Here is a 15,000-nt window from a genome sequence, read left to right on the forward strand (position 1 = left end):
GCGAAGCGAGAGGCAGCACCGTCCCTGCTATACGAAAGCCCCATCCAGCCCTGTGCCACCCGGGGGGTTCCAGGGTGCTGAGATGGCTGACATTTTGCTCCGCTCACGACGGTCACCGCGCGACGCAAGAACAGGCCAAAAACTGGCCAAACCGGCCCAAAAACGGGCCAAAACTGGCCATTTTTGGCTGCGCGAGCGAGCGGCGAGCGGCGGACAGCGAGCGAAGCGAGAGGCAGCACCGTCCCTGCTATACGAAAGCCCCATCCAGCCCTGTGCCACCCTGTCACGACCTTAGCTGGAATTGCCTAAGGCGTGAGGCACCCTTGCGGCCAAAGACGCGAACTTAGCTTGCCTTGCCTAAGTCGCGGGTCGCCCTCGTTGCAAAGACGCGAACTTAGCTTGCGTTGCCTAAGTCGCGCTTTGCCCTTGCGATCTTGCTCCGCAAGGATCAGCCACTTTGTAACCTCTCGCAGGTCCCGAAGGACCTGTAAAAGAGAAAGAAAGTTAGATCGAAAGAACGAGCAACGGACAAGTCCCGAAGTCTCGCGAAAAGGGAAGCTTTACAAGCAAATCGTCGAACACCTTGTGTGCACAAGAGAAAAGAGGGAGAGGGAGAAAAACAAGGCTTTCAAGGATGAACGAACAGCTGCAAGCCCACAAACAGCCGCTCACCTGGTCCCGGACGCAACACCAAGTTCCCGTAAAGGTCACGTGCGAACTTGCGAAAGAGTGTTCAACGCCCGGTATATAACCGAAGCCCCATCCAGCCATGTGCCACCCGGGGGGTTCCTGGGGTCTGAGCTGGCTGACATTTTGGTGAGCGGAGGCAGCACTCCGCTCACCTCCCGCGGCACGCGAAAACGGAGCCGTTTTGGGCTGTTTTGGGGCTGTTTTGCTCGGTTTGGTGAACGGTCGCTTTGCAACGCTGCAGCTTGTTCGAACTTACATATTTACAAGCAAAATGACCCAAAACCATAAGAAAACATGCTGTCAAGCAGCTGTACATGCGGGTGTGAGCGACGAACGGTTCGTTGAACGGAGTTGTTGCGGGTGCGCGACGACCGTTCGTGACATTCTCCCCCACTTAAACTGTCAACGCCCTCGTCGACGCTTGTTGGTAGTTGTTGATGACTTCTTCTTCATGTCGCAGGGCGTCTTCAGGCTCCCAACTGGCTTCAGTTCGGGGAAGCTTTCGCCACTTCACCAGGTACTCTGTTTGCTCCGCTCCGTTGGGTAGCTTTATCTTGCGATCCGCCAGAATGGTTTCCACTCGCTTCTCGTAGGAGGCTGTGATGGGAGGTAGCCGAGTTGGAATACTTCGAGAAGCATCTTGCGGATCCGAATGGTAGGCCTTCAGGTTGCTGGCGTGAAGAACGTTGTGAATTTTGAACCACGCCGGCAGCTGCAACTTGTAAGAAACATTGCCTACTCTGCTGATAATTGGGAAGGGCCCTTCATACTTACGCACCAATCCTTTGTGGACTCTTTTCCTGAAGAATTGGAGTGATGCTGGTTGGAGCTTTACCAACACCAAATCGCCAACTTTGAACTCTTGTGGTCGCCTTCCCAAGTCTGCCCACTTCTTCATCCGTTTTGCCGCCTTCTCCAAGTAAGCCCGCGCAATATCGGCATTTCGATGCCACTCCTTTGCGAAATGGTAGGCTGATGGACTACTCCCAGTATAACCAATTGCCATAGTGTGTGGAGTCGACGGTTGTTGTCCTGTGATAATTTCGAAGGGGCTCTTGTTGGATGCAGAGCTCCGCTGCAAGTTGTAGGAGAATTGGGCAATGTCCAACAGCTTCACCCAATCTCGTTGATTGGCACTCACGAAGTGCCGGAGATACTGCTCTAAGAGCGAATTTATTCTTTCAGTTTGACCATCCGTCTGGGGGTGGAGGCTTGTAGAGAAGTATAACTTTGACCCCAACAATTTGAATAGCTCGGTCCAGAATCGTCCCAGGAACCGAGCGTCTCGATCACTAACAATATTGTGTGGGACTCCCCAATACTTCACTACACCCTTCATCATCAGTCTGGCCGCCTCTTCAGCTGAGCAGTGTAGGGGAGCAGCAATGAAAGTTGCATACTTTGAAAACCGATCGACCACCACAAGTATCGATCCAAGTCCCCCTACAGGCGGCAAGCTAGATATGAAGTCTAAGGAAATGCTCTCCCATGGCCTTTCTGGTACAGGCAACGGCTCCAAAAGTCCCACCGGCTTCCGTTGCTCCACCTTGTCTTGTTGGCAAGTAAGGCATGTTCGAACATACTCCTCCACATCAATCCCCATCTTTGGCCAGTAGAAGGCCCTCTCCACGAGAGCCAATGTTCTGTGAATGCCGGGATGTCCAGCCCAAAGGGAATCGTGACACTCTTTCAAGAGTTCACGCCTCAAATTGTCCACTCGGGGAACATACACTCTATTCCCTTTTGTGTAAACAAGTCCCTCCTGGACCCAAAATCGTCGTGCCTTGCCTTCTTTGATGAGCTGCATCAGGATAACTGCCTGGGGATCACTATACAGTCCATCTCTGATTCGGGAAAGGAAGTTGGAATGTAACTGACTTGTTTGGCCTCTGCCCTCCAGTTGTGCAGCATTCACGCACTCCACCTTCCGACTCAGCGCATCGGCCACGACATTCGCCTTCCCGGGCTTGTATTCCATTGCCATATCAAATTCAGCCATGAAGTCCTGCCACCGTGCTTGCTTTGGGGAGAGCTTCTTCTGAGTTTGGAAATAACTCAGGGCGATGTTGTCTGTCCTCAGCACAAATCGCGACCCGAGGAGGTAGTGTCGCCAAACTCGTAGGCAGTGGATCACCGCTGTCATCTCTTTCTCATGCACTGGATACCGCCTCTCGGTCTCGTTGAGTTTGCGGCTCTCGTAGGCCACCGGATGACCTTCTTGCATGAGTACTCCACCAATAGCAAAGTCCGAAGCATCGGTATGGACTTCAAAGGGCTCTCCATAGTTTGGCAATTTGAGCACTGGTTCCTCCAGAACAGCAGCCTTCAGATCTTGGAATGCTATCTCACATTTGTCAGACCACTTCCAAGGCTGCTCCTTCTTCAGCAACTCCGTCAGTGGGGTTGCCCGCTTCGAATATCCTGAAATGAAGCGTCGATAGTAGTTGACGAATCCAAGGAAGGATCTCAACTCTGGCACCTTCTTTGGAGTTCGCCATTCCGCAACTGCTTGCACCTTCGACTTGTCCATCCGAATGGAGCCATCACCGATTCGATGCCCTAAGAATAGGATCTCAGTTTGAGCAAAGTAGCATTTCTCCCTTTTTACGAACAAAGTGTTCTCCCTGAGAACCTTGAAAATCGTCCGAAGGTGTTTGACGTGCTCCTCGAGCGTTTGGCTGTAGACGACGATATCGTCCAAGTAGACGACCACGAACTTATCCAAATACTCCTTGAATAGTTGGTTCATGAGAGTACAGAATGTGGCCGGAGCGTTGGTTAAGCCGAAAGGCATCACCAAGAACTCAAACGCTCCATACCTGGTCACACAGGTAGTCTTCGCTTCGTCGCCTTCAGCAATGCGCACCTGCCAATACCCCGACCGAAGGTCGAGTTTTGAGAAATACTTGGCCTTGCCCAGTTGGTCGAACAAGTCCGCGATGAGCGGGATGGGATACTTGTTCTTCACTGTTACTTTGTTGAGGGCTCGATAGTCGACGCATAATCGGAGGCTCCCATCTTGTTTCTTCTGGAAGAGAACTGGAGCTCCGAAAGGTGCTTTTGAGCTGCGGATGAGACCACCGCTTAGCAGTTCACCTAACTGCTTCCTGAGTTCGGCCAACTCTGGTGGAGGCATGCGGTAGGGTGGTCTTGCTGGAGGCTTCACTCCTGGCTCCAGCTCGATACTGTGATCCACGCCTCTGCGTGGAGGGAGAGTCTTCGGCAACTCGGGTGGCATAACATCTTTGAACTCTTTTAGGACATTCGCCACCACGGCAGGTTCTTGAATGGCCTCCTCGTTGAGTGGCTCTAGCTTCATAGCAGCCACGAATGTCAACTCGCCTTTTCGCACCCCTTTCTTCAATTGTAATGCCGAGATGTGTTGGGGCTCCTTGGTTCCTCTCCGAGAGACGGGAACCACGCAGGGATCATCGCCTCCCATCATACATAGGGAATTCAAGAATGGCATCGGCACCAACTTCGCCGCGTGCATAAACTCCATTCCAAGAATCACTTGGAAGTCGTCTAGTGGCACGGCCATCATGTTGGTGTTTCCGCTCCAAGTCCCGATTCTGATGGGAACTCCCTTCGCCAACCCGGAGATTCGCCTGGCCTCCGAGTTCACTGCTTTCATTCGGCTTGGGCTCTTCTCCAAGGTCAACCCAAGTCGCTGTGCTTCACGATCGGCTATGAAGTTGTGGGTAGCGCCCGTGTCCACCATTGCACGGGTTGTTTGGCCATTCAGCTTAATGTCCACATACATTAGCTCGCTGCTTCCTGCTTTTTGTGCCTTCGTCTTCATGTTCTCCCCCACTTGACCCCGCATAGCGTTCAACAGACGCATTGCTCCCATTCGGGGTCCTTGCGACTCCTCATCGTCGCTGCTGGATTCTGAACTGCTCGAACTAAGAGCAACAGCTTTGCCCTTGTCCGATCGGGGAGGGTGGATGGAAGCTGTCAAAGCATTGAGTGCCTGCTTCTGTGGGCACTCCCTTACCATGTGCGGTCCTCCGCACAAGAAGCATCCTCCAGGTTTTGAGGCCTTGCCTTTCGGGTTCGGCCCTTTGTGGGAGCTCTTCTTCTTTTGTTCGCCCCCGAGCTCCTTCCCTCGAGAATGTTTTGGAGGGCGATTGCTTGAAGATTGTTTCCTTCTCGCTGGGTCTTCAGAGGAAACGAAGTCGGTGAGCCTTTCTGCAGCTGCAATTGCCCCGACCACGTCGGTAACATTCCTTCGATTCAGCTCCTGCTGAGCCCATGGTTTCAAACCATCAAGGAAGCTGAACAACTTGTCCTTCTCGGACATGTCCTGTATGTCCAGCATCAGTGCAGAAAACTGCTTTACATAGTCTCGGATGGTGGTACTTTGGCGGAGTTGTCTCAACTTCCTTCTTGCGACGAACTCTGTGTTCTCCGGTAGGAACTGAGTTCTCAACTCCCGCTTCAAGTCTTCCCATGTGTCGACTCGACACCGACCTTGTTGGATCTCCTCCCAACGAGTTCGCCACCAAAGTTTCGCATCTCCGTTCAGATACATTGTTGCTATTGAAACTTTGGTATCTTCAGAATCGGGCCTCGTAGCTCGGAAGTATTGCTCCATGTCGAACAGAAAGTTCTCGAGCTCCTTGGCATCTCTGGCCCCTCCGTATCCATGGGGCTCAGGTGCCCTCAAGTTTTGTGGCGGTGCAACGCGGGTGTTGCCTCCTCCCGCATTTAGCGTTCTTGTGAGCATAGCCACCTTCGCCGTGAGTTCCGCCACAACATCTTGTAAGTGCTGCACGGAGTCCTTGGTGTCATCGGACAGTCGGTCGACTAGGGCCTCGACCTTGTCGATCCTGGACTCCGCTTCCTCTTGCGAGCTCTCTACCCCAACAAGTCTTTGTTGGCCATGGTAGAGTTCCTCCATGCTCGCTTCCAGAACATCCAGGCGGGTTTCCGCCGTCGTGAGTCTCTCCTTATGACTCTTTTTCCCAGTTAGCGCACCAGATTGCGCTTCCTCCGCTCGCGGAGAGTTGCCAACTTCTCGCTCATCCTGTTCGCTGCCGCGATCCTCGTGAGCGGCTCCAACAGCATGAGAGCGAGTGTGCACATGCAGCCCACCTGCGGCTGCTTGGGGCAAGGTTCCGGCTTGCCCCGTCTTGCTTGATTCGCCACGATGCTTTGCCATGGCGAAGTTGCGAAGTTCGTTCGCTGTTCGATCGAAGAGCTTGCCCGCTCTGATACCACAATGTCACGACCTTAGCTGGAATTGCCTAAGGCGTGAGGCACCCTTGCGGCCAAAGACGCGAACTTAGCTTGCCTTGCCTAAGTCGCGGGTCGCCCTCGTTGCAAAGACGCGAACTTAGCTTGCGTTGCCTAAGTCGCGCTTTGCCCTTGCGATCTTGCTCCGCAAGGATCAGCCACTTTGTAACCTCTCGCAGGTCCCGAAGGACCTGTAAAAGAGAAAGAAAGTTAGATCGAAAGAACGAGCAACGGACAAGTCCCGAAGTCTCGCGAAAAGGGAAGCTTTACAAGCAAATCGTCGAACACCTTGTGTGCACAAGAGAAAAGAGGGAGAGGGAGAAAAACAAGGCTTTCAAGGATGAACGAACAGCTGCAAGCCCACAAACAGCCGCTCACCTGGTCCCGGACGCAACACCAAGTTCTCGTAAAGGTCACATGCGAACTTGCGAAAGAGTGTTCAACGCCCGGTATATAACCGAAGCCCCATCCAGCCATGTGCCACCCGGGGGGTTCCTGGGGTCTGAGCTGGCTGACATTTTGGTGAGCGGAGGCAGCACTCCGCTCACCTCCCGCGGCACGCGAAAACGGAGCCGTTTTGGGCTGTTTTGGGGCTGTTTTGCTCGGTTTGGTGAACGGTCGCTTTGCAACGCTGCAGCTTGTTCGAACTTACATATTTACAAGCAAAATGACCCAAAACCATAAGAAAACATGCTGTCAAGCAGCTGTACATGCGGGTGTGAGCGACGAACGGTTCGTTGAACGGAGTTGTTGCGGGTGCGCGACGACCGTTCGTGACAACCCGGGGGGTTCCAGGGTGCTGAGATGGCTGTCATTTTGCTCCGCTCACGACGGTCACCGTGCAACGCAAGAACAGGCCAAAAACTGGCCAAAACTGCCCAAAAACGGGCCAAAACTGGCCATTTTTGGCTGCGCGAGCGAGCAGCGAGCTGTAACGGACAAACTTCTAAACAAGATGTTGGATGTAATGCTTATGTCTGTCCGTTGTCTTTTGGCATGTTCATGCCTTGTACAGAATGTAAAGGGGCGGCCGAAGGCTTAATAGTCCCATTTTAGTTGGGTTGGTGGCCTCTTTAGGCTTGTAAATAAAGGTTGTGTCATGTGGACACGTTCGAGAGCTTTTCGGTCTGTAATGGACCATTTTACCCTTTGTTGTGCCACTATTCAGAGCTTGTAAAGTCTGTTTGTAATTTGCATTGTCTATGAAGTGTTTTTCAGACATGTTTGCTTGTGGATCCCGATTGAGGCGTTCTCTTGAACCCGTTCTCTCTTTTGTTGGTCCTAAGGGACAATGGGAGGCTTCGGGGAGGCTGACCTTTGCGGACGGACGCGCGAGGGTGCCGCACGCCTTAGGCAAAACCAGCTAAGGTCGTGACAATATGGTATCAGAGCGGGACAAGCACTCATAGAAACACTTGACATGCAAACGTGGGGGACCTAGCGGGGCTGCGTTGAGGGCAGTCAGCACACGCGCGACCGTTTGAGGGAAAACGGGCATGGAGATGTAGGGAAAAGAGTCGCTCAGAGGAGTGGGCATCTGAGATTGGCATTCAGAGGAATGGCCAACCCTTCGCGCAAGAGGCACCACGAGAACAGGCAAGCTTGGAAGAATTTGGAGCGCACAAAGGTTGGGATGGCTGAGTTTGAGCTACGGCTCAACGTTGACAACTTTACTTGATGGTGCTCAAGGCAAGCGAGGCGCTTGGCAAAGGACGAGACCATGCAAAGTGGAATGAGTTGCTCAGCGACCGAAAGAGTTGTGCAAAGCTCACAGAGGTGAGGGGAATTGCTAACTCGAAGAATTCGGTACTCATGCATGGGCTTGTATGCGGACGATGGATTGTTCGTGGCCATCCCAAGGCAGTCGAGACTCGGCGCCATGGAGCATTGAAACTTTCTCTTCGACATGCGAAGGATACGTCCGGAGGAGGCTGAAATGTGCAACGAGTTCAGCATGTTGCTAGGCCTTGAGGGGTGCAGCGGTGGCTGTATTGACGTGGAGGCGCAATCTAGTAAGTGCGTTTGCAAGAGGCAGAACAATGCACAGTTTGTTCAGCAGATCGGAGTAGTCCAAGGGGATGGTGGTCTCCGAAACGAAGAGAGATGTTGCTCCAACGGGACAGTTATCCAGGAGGGATAAGTCTCAGCTCTCCAGAGGGAGAATCATGTGAGACGGACTTCACATGTTGAGGAGGAGTACCTCACAAACAACAACTCCACGAAGCTCGATGGACTGAGCAAGCGGCGAGGAGTCGTCGCATGATCTCGCTTGAGAGAATGCATTGGTGGATGCATTGCGAGATCAAGTGGGGGAGCGACCCAAAGCAACTCAAATGGAGGCACACTTGGAGTCGATATGGAGATCGGACTCAAGGGAGGGCTGACCCGTGGAATGGTGGGCGCGAGGGCCACCATCGACTCAATGCAAAAACGAGGAGCGGAGCAACTTGGGTGTAACTTGGCGAAGTACCCAAGCCGCATGAAGGGAGCCAGCATAGAAGTTGGAACATGGAGCAGAGGCACAGCGCTTTCCCTAGACAGAGGTCAAGGACATGAACTCTTGCAGAGGCAGGAGTAGAATCATGCTGTTCCCTGGGTCCTTCATTCTGACAGAGCGGACTCATCTTGCATGGTGCCAAAGACGAAGGGAGCTTCGGGGCACATGCACCTTATCTCGGAGGAGCATTCGATGGAGGAACTAAGGCGACTCAATTTGCGGAGGCGAAGTTGGGTACAGAAGGCCTTAGCACGGGGCAAGAGGACGCAGAGGCGGGTACTCTTGAAGAATATGCCATAGTGTTGCCATTTGAGTTGCTATGAAGGAAGCAGTGCGCAGCGGAGATTGTGCTGGTAGGGGCAGAGGCCCAGGATCCAGGCAATGGTGCACAAATTACAGCGAAGTCGGTGGACTTCGGGAGCTACTAGGCGACGGACTGTCCTAGAGCGGTGCTTCATCTAGGTGTGACCCAAGAGTGGGTGGATGAAGGTCGATTGCCAAAGGAGCGAACAAAATCGAAGGTGGAGGAGACCCTGCGATGTATTGGCAGAGGCCACACATGGAGGGTTCACAATTCGAGTTTATTCCACAAGGATCAGAATGCAATGGAGATGTCACCAGGAGGCGACATGGTGCAGCGGATCGTGGTGGAACAGTTCGTGGCAATGCGACACACACGACATAGTCCCGTGAGGGATGAGATCATATGGAGGTATGATCGGGAGCTACTGGGAGCTCCGCTTTGGTGAACAACACGACGGCAAGAAGGGCTATGGATTCAAGGAGTGAAGGCCATGGTACCGCAGAGGCGGGTCTTCCGGGCGTGCACCGAATTTTGCATCGGATGAAAACCTTGGTCATCAGCATATGGGGGCTGGGTTCCACCAAGGGAAGAGTTCGAATGCAAGTACCAGTGAGTCCCATGAGAGGGACTTGATCATGCAGAGGTATGATCGAAGCAGCTGGAGAGTTGGACTGCTCCAGAGCTCATATTCGCTTAAGGGAGCCCGACAAGTCAGAGGACAAGGTCGAGTAAGCGAACGTTGCTACCAAGGAAGCTAAGGAGAACAGAATCGGTGCAAACCCTACAATGTGATGGCAGAGGCCATGCATGGGAGTTGCAGTCTGTCTTTCCATCGATCAAACAGACTGCTTGGAGAACACAGAGGTGTTGAAGCAGGAGGTCGAAAGGGGCGAGGAAGCGACGATGAGTCCAGAGGGACTTAGCTACCCAAAATCAAGCATCAGTTAGAATGGAGGTGGACTCAGAGGAGTGCCACGGAGACATCTCTACTGATTGTGAAGGAAAGGGATACAGAGGCGAAGCGACGGATAGTAGGGCCATGGGCATGGCAGCGCCATGGTACCGCAGAGGCGGGACTTCCGTGCAAGTCATTGATCCCTTGCTCTCACGGAGGGAGAGCGCTTGGTCGTGAAAGGGGCCGAGGAGGTGGAGCATGCAGAGGCAATCTCCAAGTACCGAGACAAGGCTGAAGGGCAGAGGCCAAGAAACTTCGTAAGACCGGTGTCAACAAGTTTCTCATCAAGATAGCCGTAAGTGAAGGACTTCGGGTCATGCAAGAGTGCACGACCAAGGAACGAAGCAGGCAGTACGTGGTGCTGTACCTTTGCTACTCAGTGGAGTAGGCGGCAGGGTTGATGGAGAAGACGGTACAATCCCAGAGAATTACTCCAAGTTGGGGTGAAAACTTCCCGCATTCCAGAAGTTCGATGGCATTGAGAAGGTGAATCACAGTAGCCAACTCAACGCAAGGAGTGCAAACACTTCAAGTGCTTCAGAAGTGTGAGCAAAGAGCAGGCGAAGGCCAGTAACCAGCTCGATGCATGAAGTACAACCTCGAGGAGGCGGGCGAAGTCAAGTAACCTTTGCCTTCTCAACTCTTAAGAGAATGGGCGAAACCGAGTACCCCAGTTCTCTTATCTATCCAGCAGAGGAGCTCTGCACAAGTTCAAAGACCCTTCGAAGATAATGGAAGACAATAGTTGTCAAATCCTCACCAACGGTGATCAGTGCTACTGAGAGTAGATTGTCCGCTTCATTTCCCAACGAAATGCCAATCGAAAGCGGAAGTGATGCGAACCTACTTGGATGTGACAACTAACTGAAAGAAGAGTCAATGAGCAGATTTTGTGGAGGAAGGACCCAAAACTTCTGAAGTTTGCGAGGCGATGCTCGTTAAAGCTCCAACAAGCATCCACCCAGTTCAAGCAGAATGTGGAAATTTTGAGAGACTGGCGCAGAAAAGATGGTCTTTTCCTTCATTTGGTGGATCCGCAAGAATCGACAAGGATCAACACAACTCAGCCAACCCCACACCAGAGTCAGAGTCATTGGCGAGTTGAAGCAGCATGGCGGATCAAAGGTTCGACTACTCAGAAACAGCAGCGGAGAGCAGCTGGGAGCCAGGAGGCGCATTGCAGCTGGAGCGGAAGATTGAAGACTCAGCAAAGGCGAAGAGTTGCAGTGTTCACAAAGGCTTCGACGAGGACGTCGAAGGGATAAGTGGGGGAGAATGTAACGGACAAACTTCTAAACAAGATGTTGGATGTAATGCTTATGTCTGTCCGTTGTCTTTTGGCATGTTCATGCCTTGTACAGAATGTAAAGGGGCGGCCGAAGGCTTAATAGTCCCATTTTAGTTGGGTTGGTGGCCTCTTTCGGCTTGTAAATAAAGGTTGTGTCATGTGGACACGTTCGAGAGCTTTTCGGTCTGTAATGGACCATTTTACCCTTTGTTGTGCCACTATTCAGAGCTTGTAAAGTCTGTTTGTAATTTGCATTGTCTATGAAGTGTTTTTCAGACATGTTTGCTTGTGGATCCCGATTGAGGCGTTCTCTTGAACCCGTTCTCTCTTTTGTTGGTCCTAAGGGACAATGGGAGGCTTCGGGGAGGCTGACCTTTGCGGACGGACGCGCGAGGGTGCCGCACGCCTTAGGCAAAACCAGCTAAGGTCGTGACAGAGCGGCGGACAGCGAGCGAAGCGAGAGGCATCACCGTCCCTGCTATACGAAAGCCCCATCCAGCCCTGTGCCACCCGGGGGGTTCCAGGGTGCTGAGATGGCTGACATTTTGCTCCGCTCAAGATGGTCACCGCGCAACGCAAAAACAGGCCAAAAACTGGCCAAAACGGGCCAAAACTGGCCATTTTTGGCTGCGCGAGCGAGCGGCGAGCGGCGGACAGCGAGCGAAGCGAGAGGCAGCACCGTCCCTGCTATACGAAAGCCCCATCCAGCCCTGTGCCACCCAGGGGGTTCCAGGGTGCTGAGATGGCTGACATTTTGCTCCGCTCACGACGGTCACCGCGCGACGCAAGAACAGGCCAAAAACTGGCCAAAACGGCCCAAAAACGGGCCAAAACTGGCCATTTTTGGCTGCGCGAGCGAGCGGCGAGCGGCGGACAACGAGCGAAGCGAGAGGCAGCACCATCCCTGCTATACGAAAGCCCCATCCAGCCCTGTGCCACCCGGGGGGTTCCAGGGTGCTGAGATGGCTGACATTTTGCTCCGCTCACGACGGTCACCGCGCGACGCAAGAACAGCCCAAAAACAGGCCAAAACGGCCCAAAAACGGGACAAAACTGGCCATTTTTGGCTGCGCGAGCGAGCGGCGAGCGGCGGACAGCGAGCTAAGCGAGAGGCAGCACCGTCCCTGCTATACGAAAGCCCCATCCAGCCCTGTGCCACCCGGGGGGTTCCAGGGTGCTGAGATGGCTGACATTTTGCTCCGCTCACGACGGTCACCGCGCGACGCAAGAACAGCCCAAAAACAGGCCAAAACGGCCCAAAAACGGGCCAAAACTGGCCATTTTTGGCTGCGCGAGCGAGCAGCGAGCGGCGGACAGCGAGCGAAGCGAGAGGCATCACCGTCCCTGCTATACGAAAGCCCCATCCAGCCCTATGCCACCCGGGGGGTTCCAGGGTGCTGAGATGGCTGACATTTTGCTCCGCTCAAGATGGTCACCGCGCAACGCAAAAACAGGCCAAAAACTGGCCAAAACGGGCCAAAACTGGCCATTTTTGGCTGCGCGAGCGAGCGGCGAGCGGCGAACAGCGAGCGAAGCGAGAGGCAGCACCGTCCCTGCTATACGAAAGCCCCATCCAGCCCTGTGCCACCCGGGGGGTTCCAGGGTGCTGAGATGGCTGACATTTTGCTCCGCTCACGACGGTCACCGCGCGACGCAAGAACAGGCCAAAAACTGGCCAAAACGGCCCAAAAACGGGCCAAAACTGGCCATTTTTGGCTGCGCGAGCGAGCGGCGAGCGGCGGACAGCGAGCGAAGCGAGAGGCAGCACCGTCCCTGCTATACGAAAGCCCCATCCAGCCCTGTGCCACCCGGGGGGTTCCAGGGTGCTGAGATGGCTGACATTTTGCTCCGCTCACGACGGTCACCGCGCGACGCAAGAACAGCCCAAAAACAGGCCAAAACGGCCCAAAAACGGGACAAAACTGGCCATTTTTGGCTGCGCGAGCGAGCGGCGAGCGGCGGACAGCGAGCGAAGCGAGAGGCAGCACCGTCCCTGCTATACGAAAGCCCCATCCAGCCCTGTGCCACCCGGGGGGTTCCAGGGTGCTGAGATGGCTGACATTTTGCTCCGCTCACGACGGTCACCGCGCGACGCAAGAACAGCCCAAAAACAGGCCAAAACGGCCCAAAAACGGGCCAAAACTGGCCATTTTTGGCTGCGCGAGCGAGCAGCGAGCGGCGGACAGCGAGCGAAGCGAGAGGCATCACCGTCCCTGCTATACGAAAGCCCCATCCAGCCCTGTGCCACCCGGGGGGTTCCAGGGTGCTGAGATGGCTGACATTTTGCTCCGCTCAAGATGGTCACCGCGCAACGCAAAAACAGGCCAAAAACTGGCCAAAACGGGCCAAAACTGGCCATTTTTGGCTGCGCGAGCGAGCGGCGAGCGGCGAACAGCGAGCGAAGCGAGAGGCAGCACCGTCCCTGCTATACGAAAGCCCCATCCAGCCCTGTGCCACCCGGGGGGTTCCAGGGTGCTGAGATGGCTGACATTTTGCTCCGCTCACGACAGTCACCGCGCGACGCAAGAACAGGCCAAAACGGCCCAAAAACGGGCCAAAACTGGCCATTTTTGGCTGCGCGAGCGAGCGGCGAGCGGCGGACAGCGAGCGAAGCGAGAGGCAGCACCGTCCCTGCTATACGAAAGCCCCATCCAGCCCTGTGCCACCCGGGGGGTTCCAGGGTGCTGAGATGGCTGACATTTTGCTCCGCTCACGACGGTCACCGCGCGACGCAAGAACAGGCCAAAAACTGGCCAAAACGGCCCAAAAACGGGCCAAAACTGGCCATTTTTGGCTGCGCGAGCGAGCGGCGAGCGGCGGACAGCGAGCGAAGCGAGAGGCAGCACCGTCCCTGCTATACGAAAGCCCCATCCAGCCCTGTGCCACCCGGGGGGTTCCAGGGTGCTGAGATGGCTGACATTTTGCTCCGCTCACGACGGTCACCGCGCGACGCAAGAACAGCCCAAAAACAGGCCAAAACGGCCCAAAAACGGGACAAAACTGGCCATTTTTGGCTGCGCGAGCGAGCGGCGAGCGGCGGACAGCGAGCGAAGCGAGAGGCAGCACCGTCCCTGCTATACGAAAGCCCCATCCAGCCCTGTGCCACCCGGGGGGTTCCAGGGTGCTGAGATGGCTGACATTTTGCTCCGCTCACGACGGTCACCGCGCGACGCAAGAACAGCCCAAAAACAGGCCAAAACGGCCCAAAAACGGGCCAAAACTGGCCATTTTTGGCTGCGCGAGCGAGCAGCGAGCGGCGGACAGCGAGCGAAGCGAGAGGCATCACCGTCCCTGCTATACGAAAGCCCCATCCAGCCCTGTGCCACCCGGGGGGTTCCAGGGTGCTGAGATGGCTGACATTTTGCTCCGCTCAAGATGGTCACCGCGCAACGCAAAAACAGGCCAAAAACTGGCCAAAACGGGCCAAAACTGGCCATTTTTGGCTGCGCGAGCGAGCGGCGAGCGGCGAACAGCGAGCGAAGCGAGAGGCAGCACCGTCCCTGCTATACGAAAGCCCCATCCAGCCCTGTGCCACCCGGGGGGTTCCAGGGTGCTGAGATGGCTGACATTTTGCTCCGCTCACGACAGTCACCGCGCGACGCAAGAACAGGCCAAAAACTGGCCAAAACGGCCCAAAAACGGGCCAAAACTGGCCATTTTTGGCTGCGCGAGCGAGCGGCGAGCGGCGGACAGCGAGCGAAGCGAGAGGCAGCACCGTCCCTGCTATACGAAAGCCCCATCCAGCCCTGTGCCACCCGGGGGGTTCCAGGGTGCTGAGATGGCTGACATTTTGCTCCGCTCACGACGGTCACCGCGCGACGCAAGAACAGGCCAAAAACTGGCCAAAACGGCCCAAAAACGGGACAAAACTGGCCATTTTTGGCTGCGCGAGCGAGCGGCGAGCGGCGGACAGCGAGCGAAGCGAGAGGCAGCACCGTCCCTGCTATACGAAAGCCCCATCCAGCCCTGTGCCACCCGGGGGGTTCCAGGGTGCTGAGATGGCTGACATTTTGCTCCGCTCAAGACGG

The sequence above is a fragment of the Musa acuminata genome, unplaced genomic scaffold, assembly GCF_036884655.1.
Source record: "Musa acuminata AAA Group cultivar baxijiao unplaced genomic scaffold, Cavendish_Baxijiao_AAA HiC_scaffold_1136, whole genome shotgun sequence".
Lineage (NCBI taxonomy): Eukaryota > Viridiplantae > Streptophyta > Magnoliopsida > Zingiberales > Musaceae > Musa > Musa acuminata.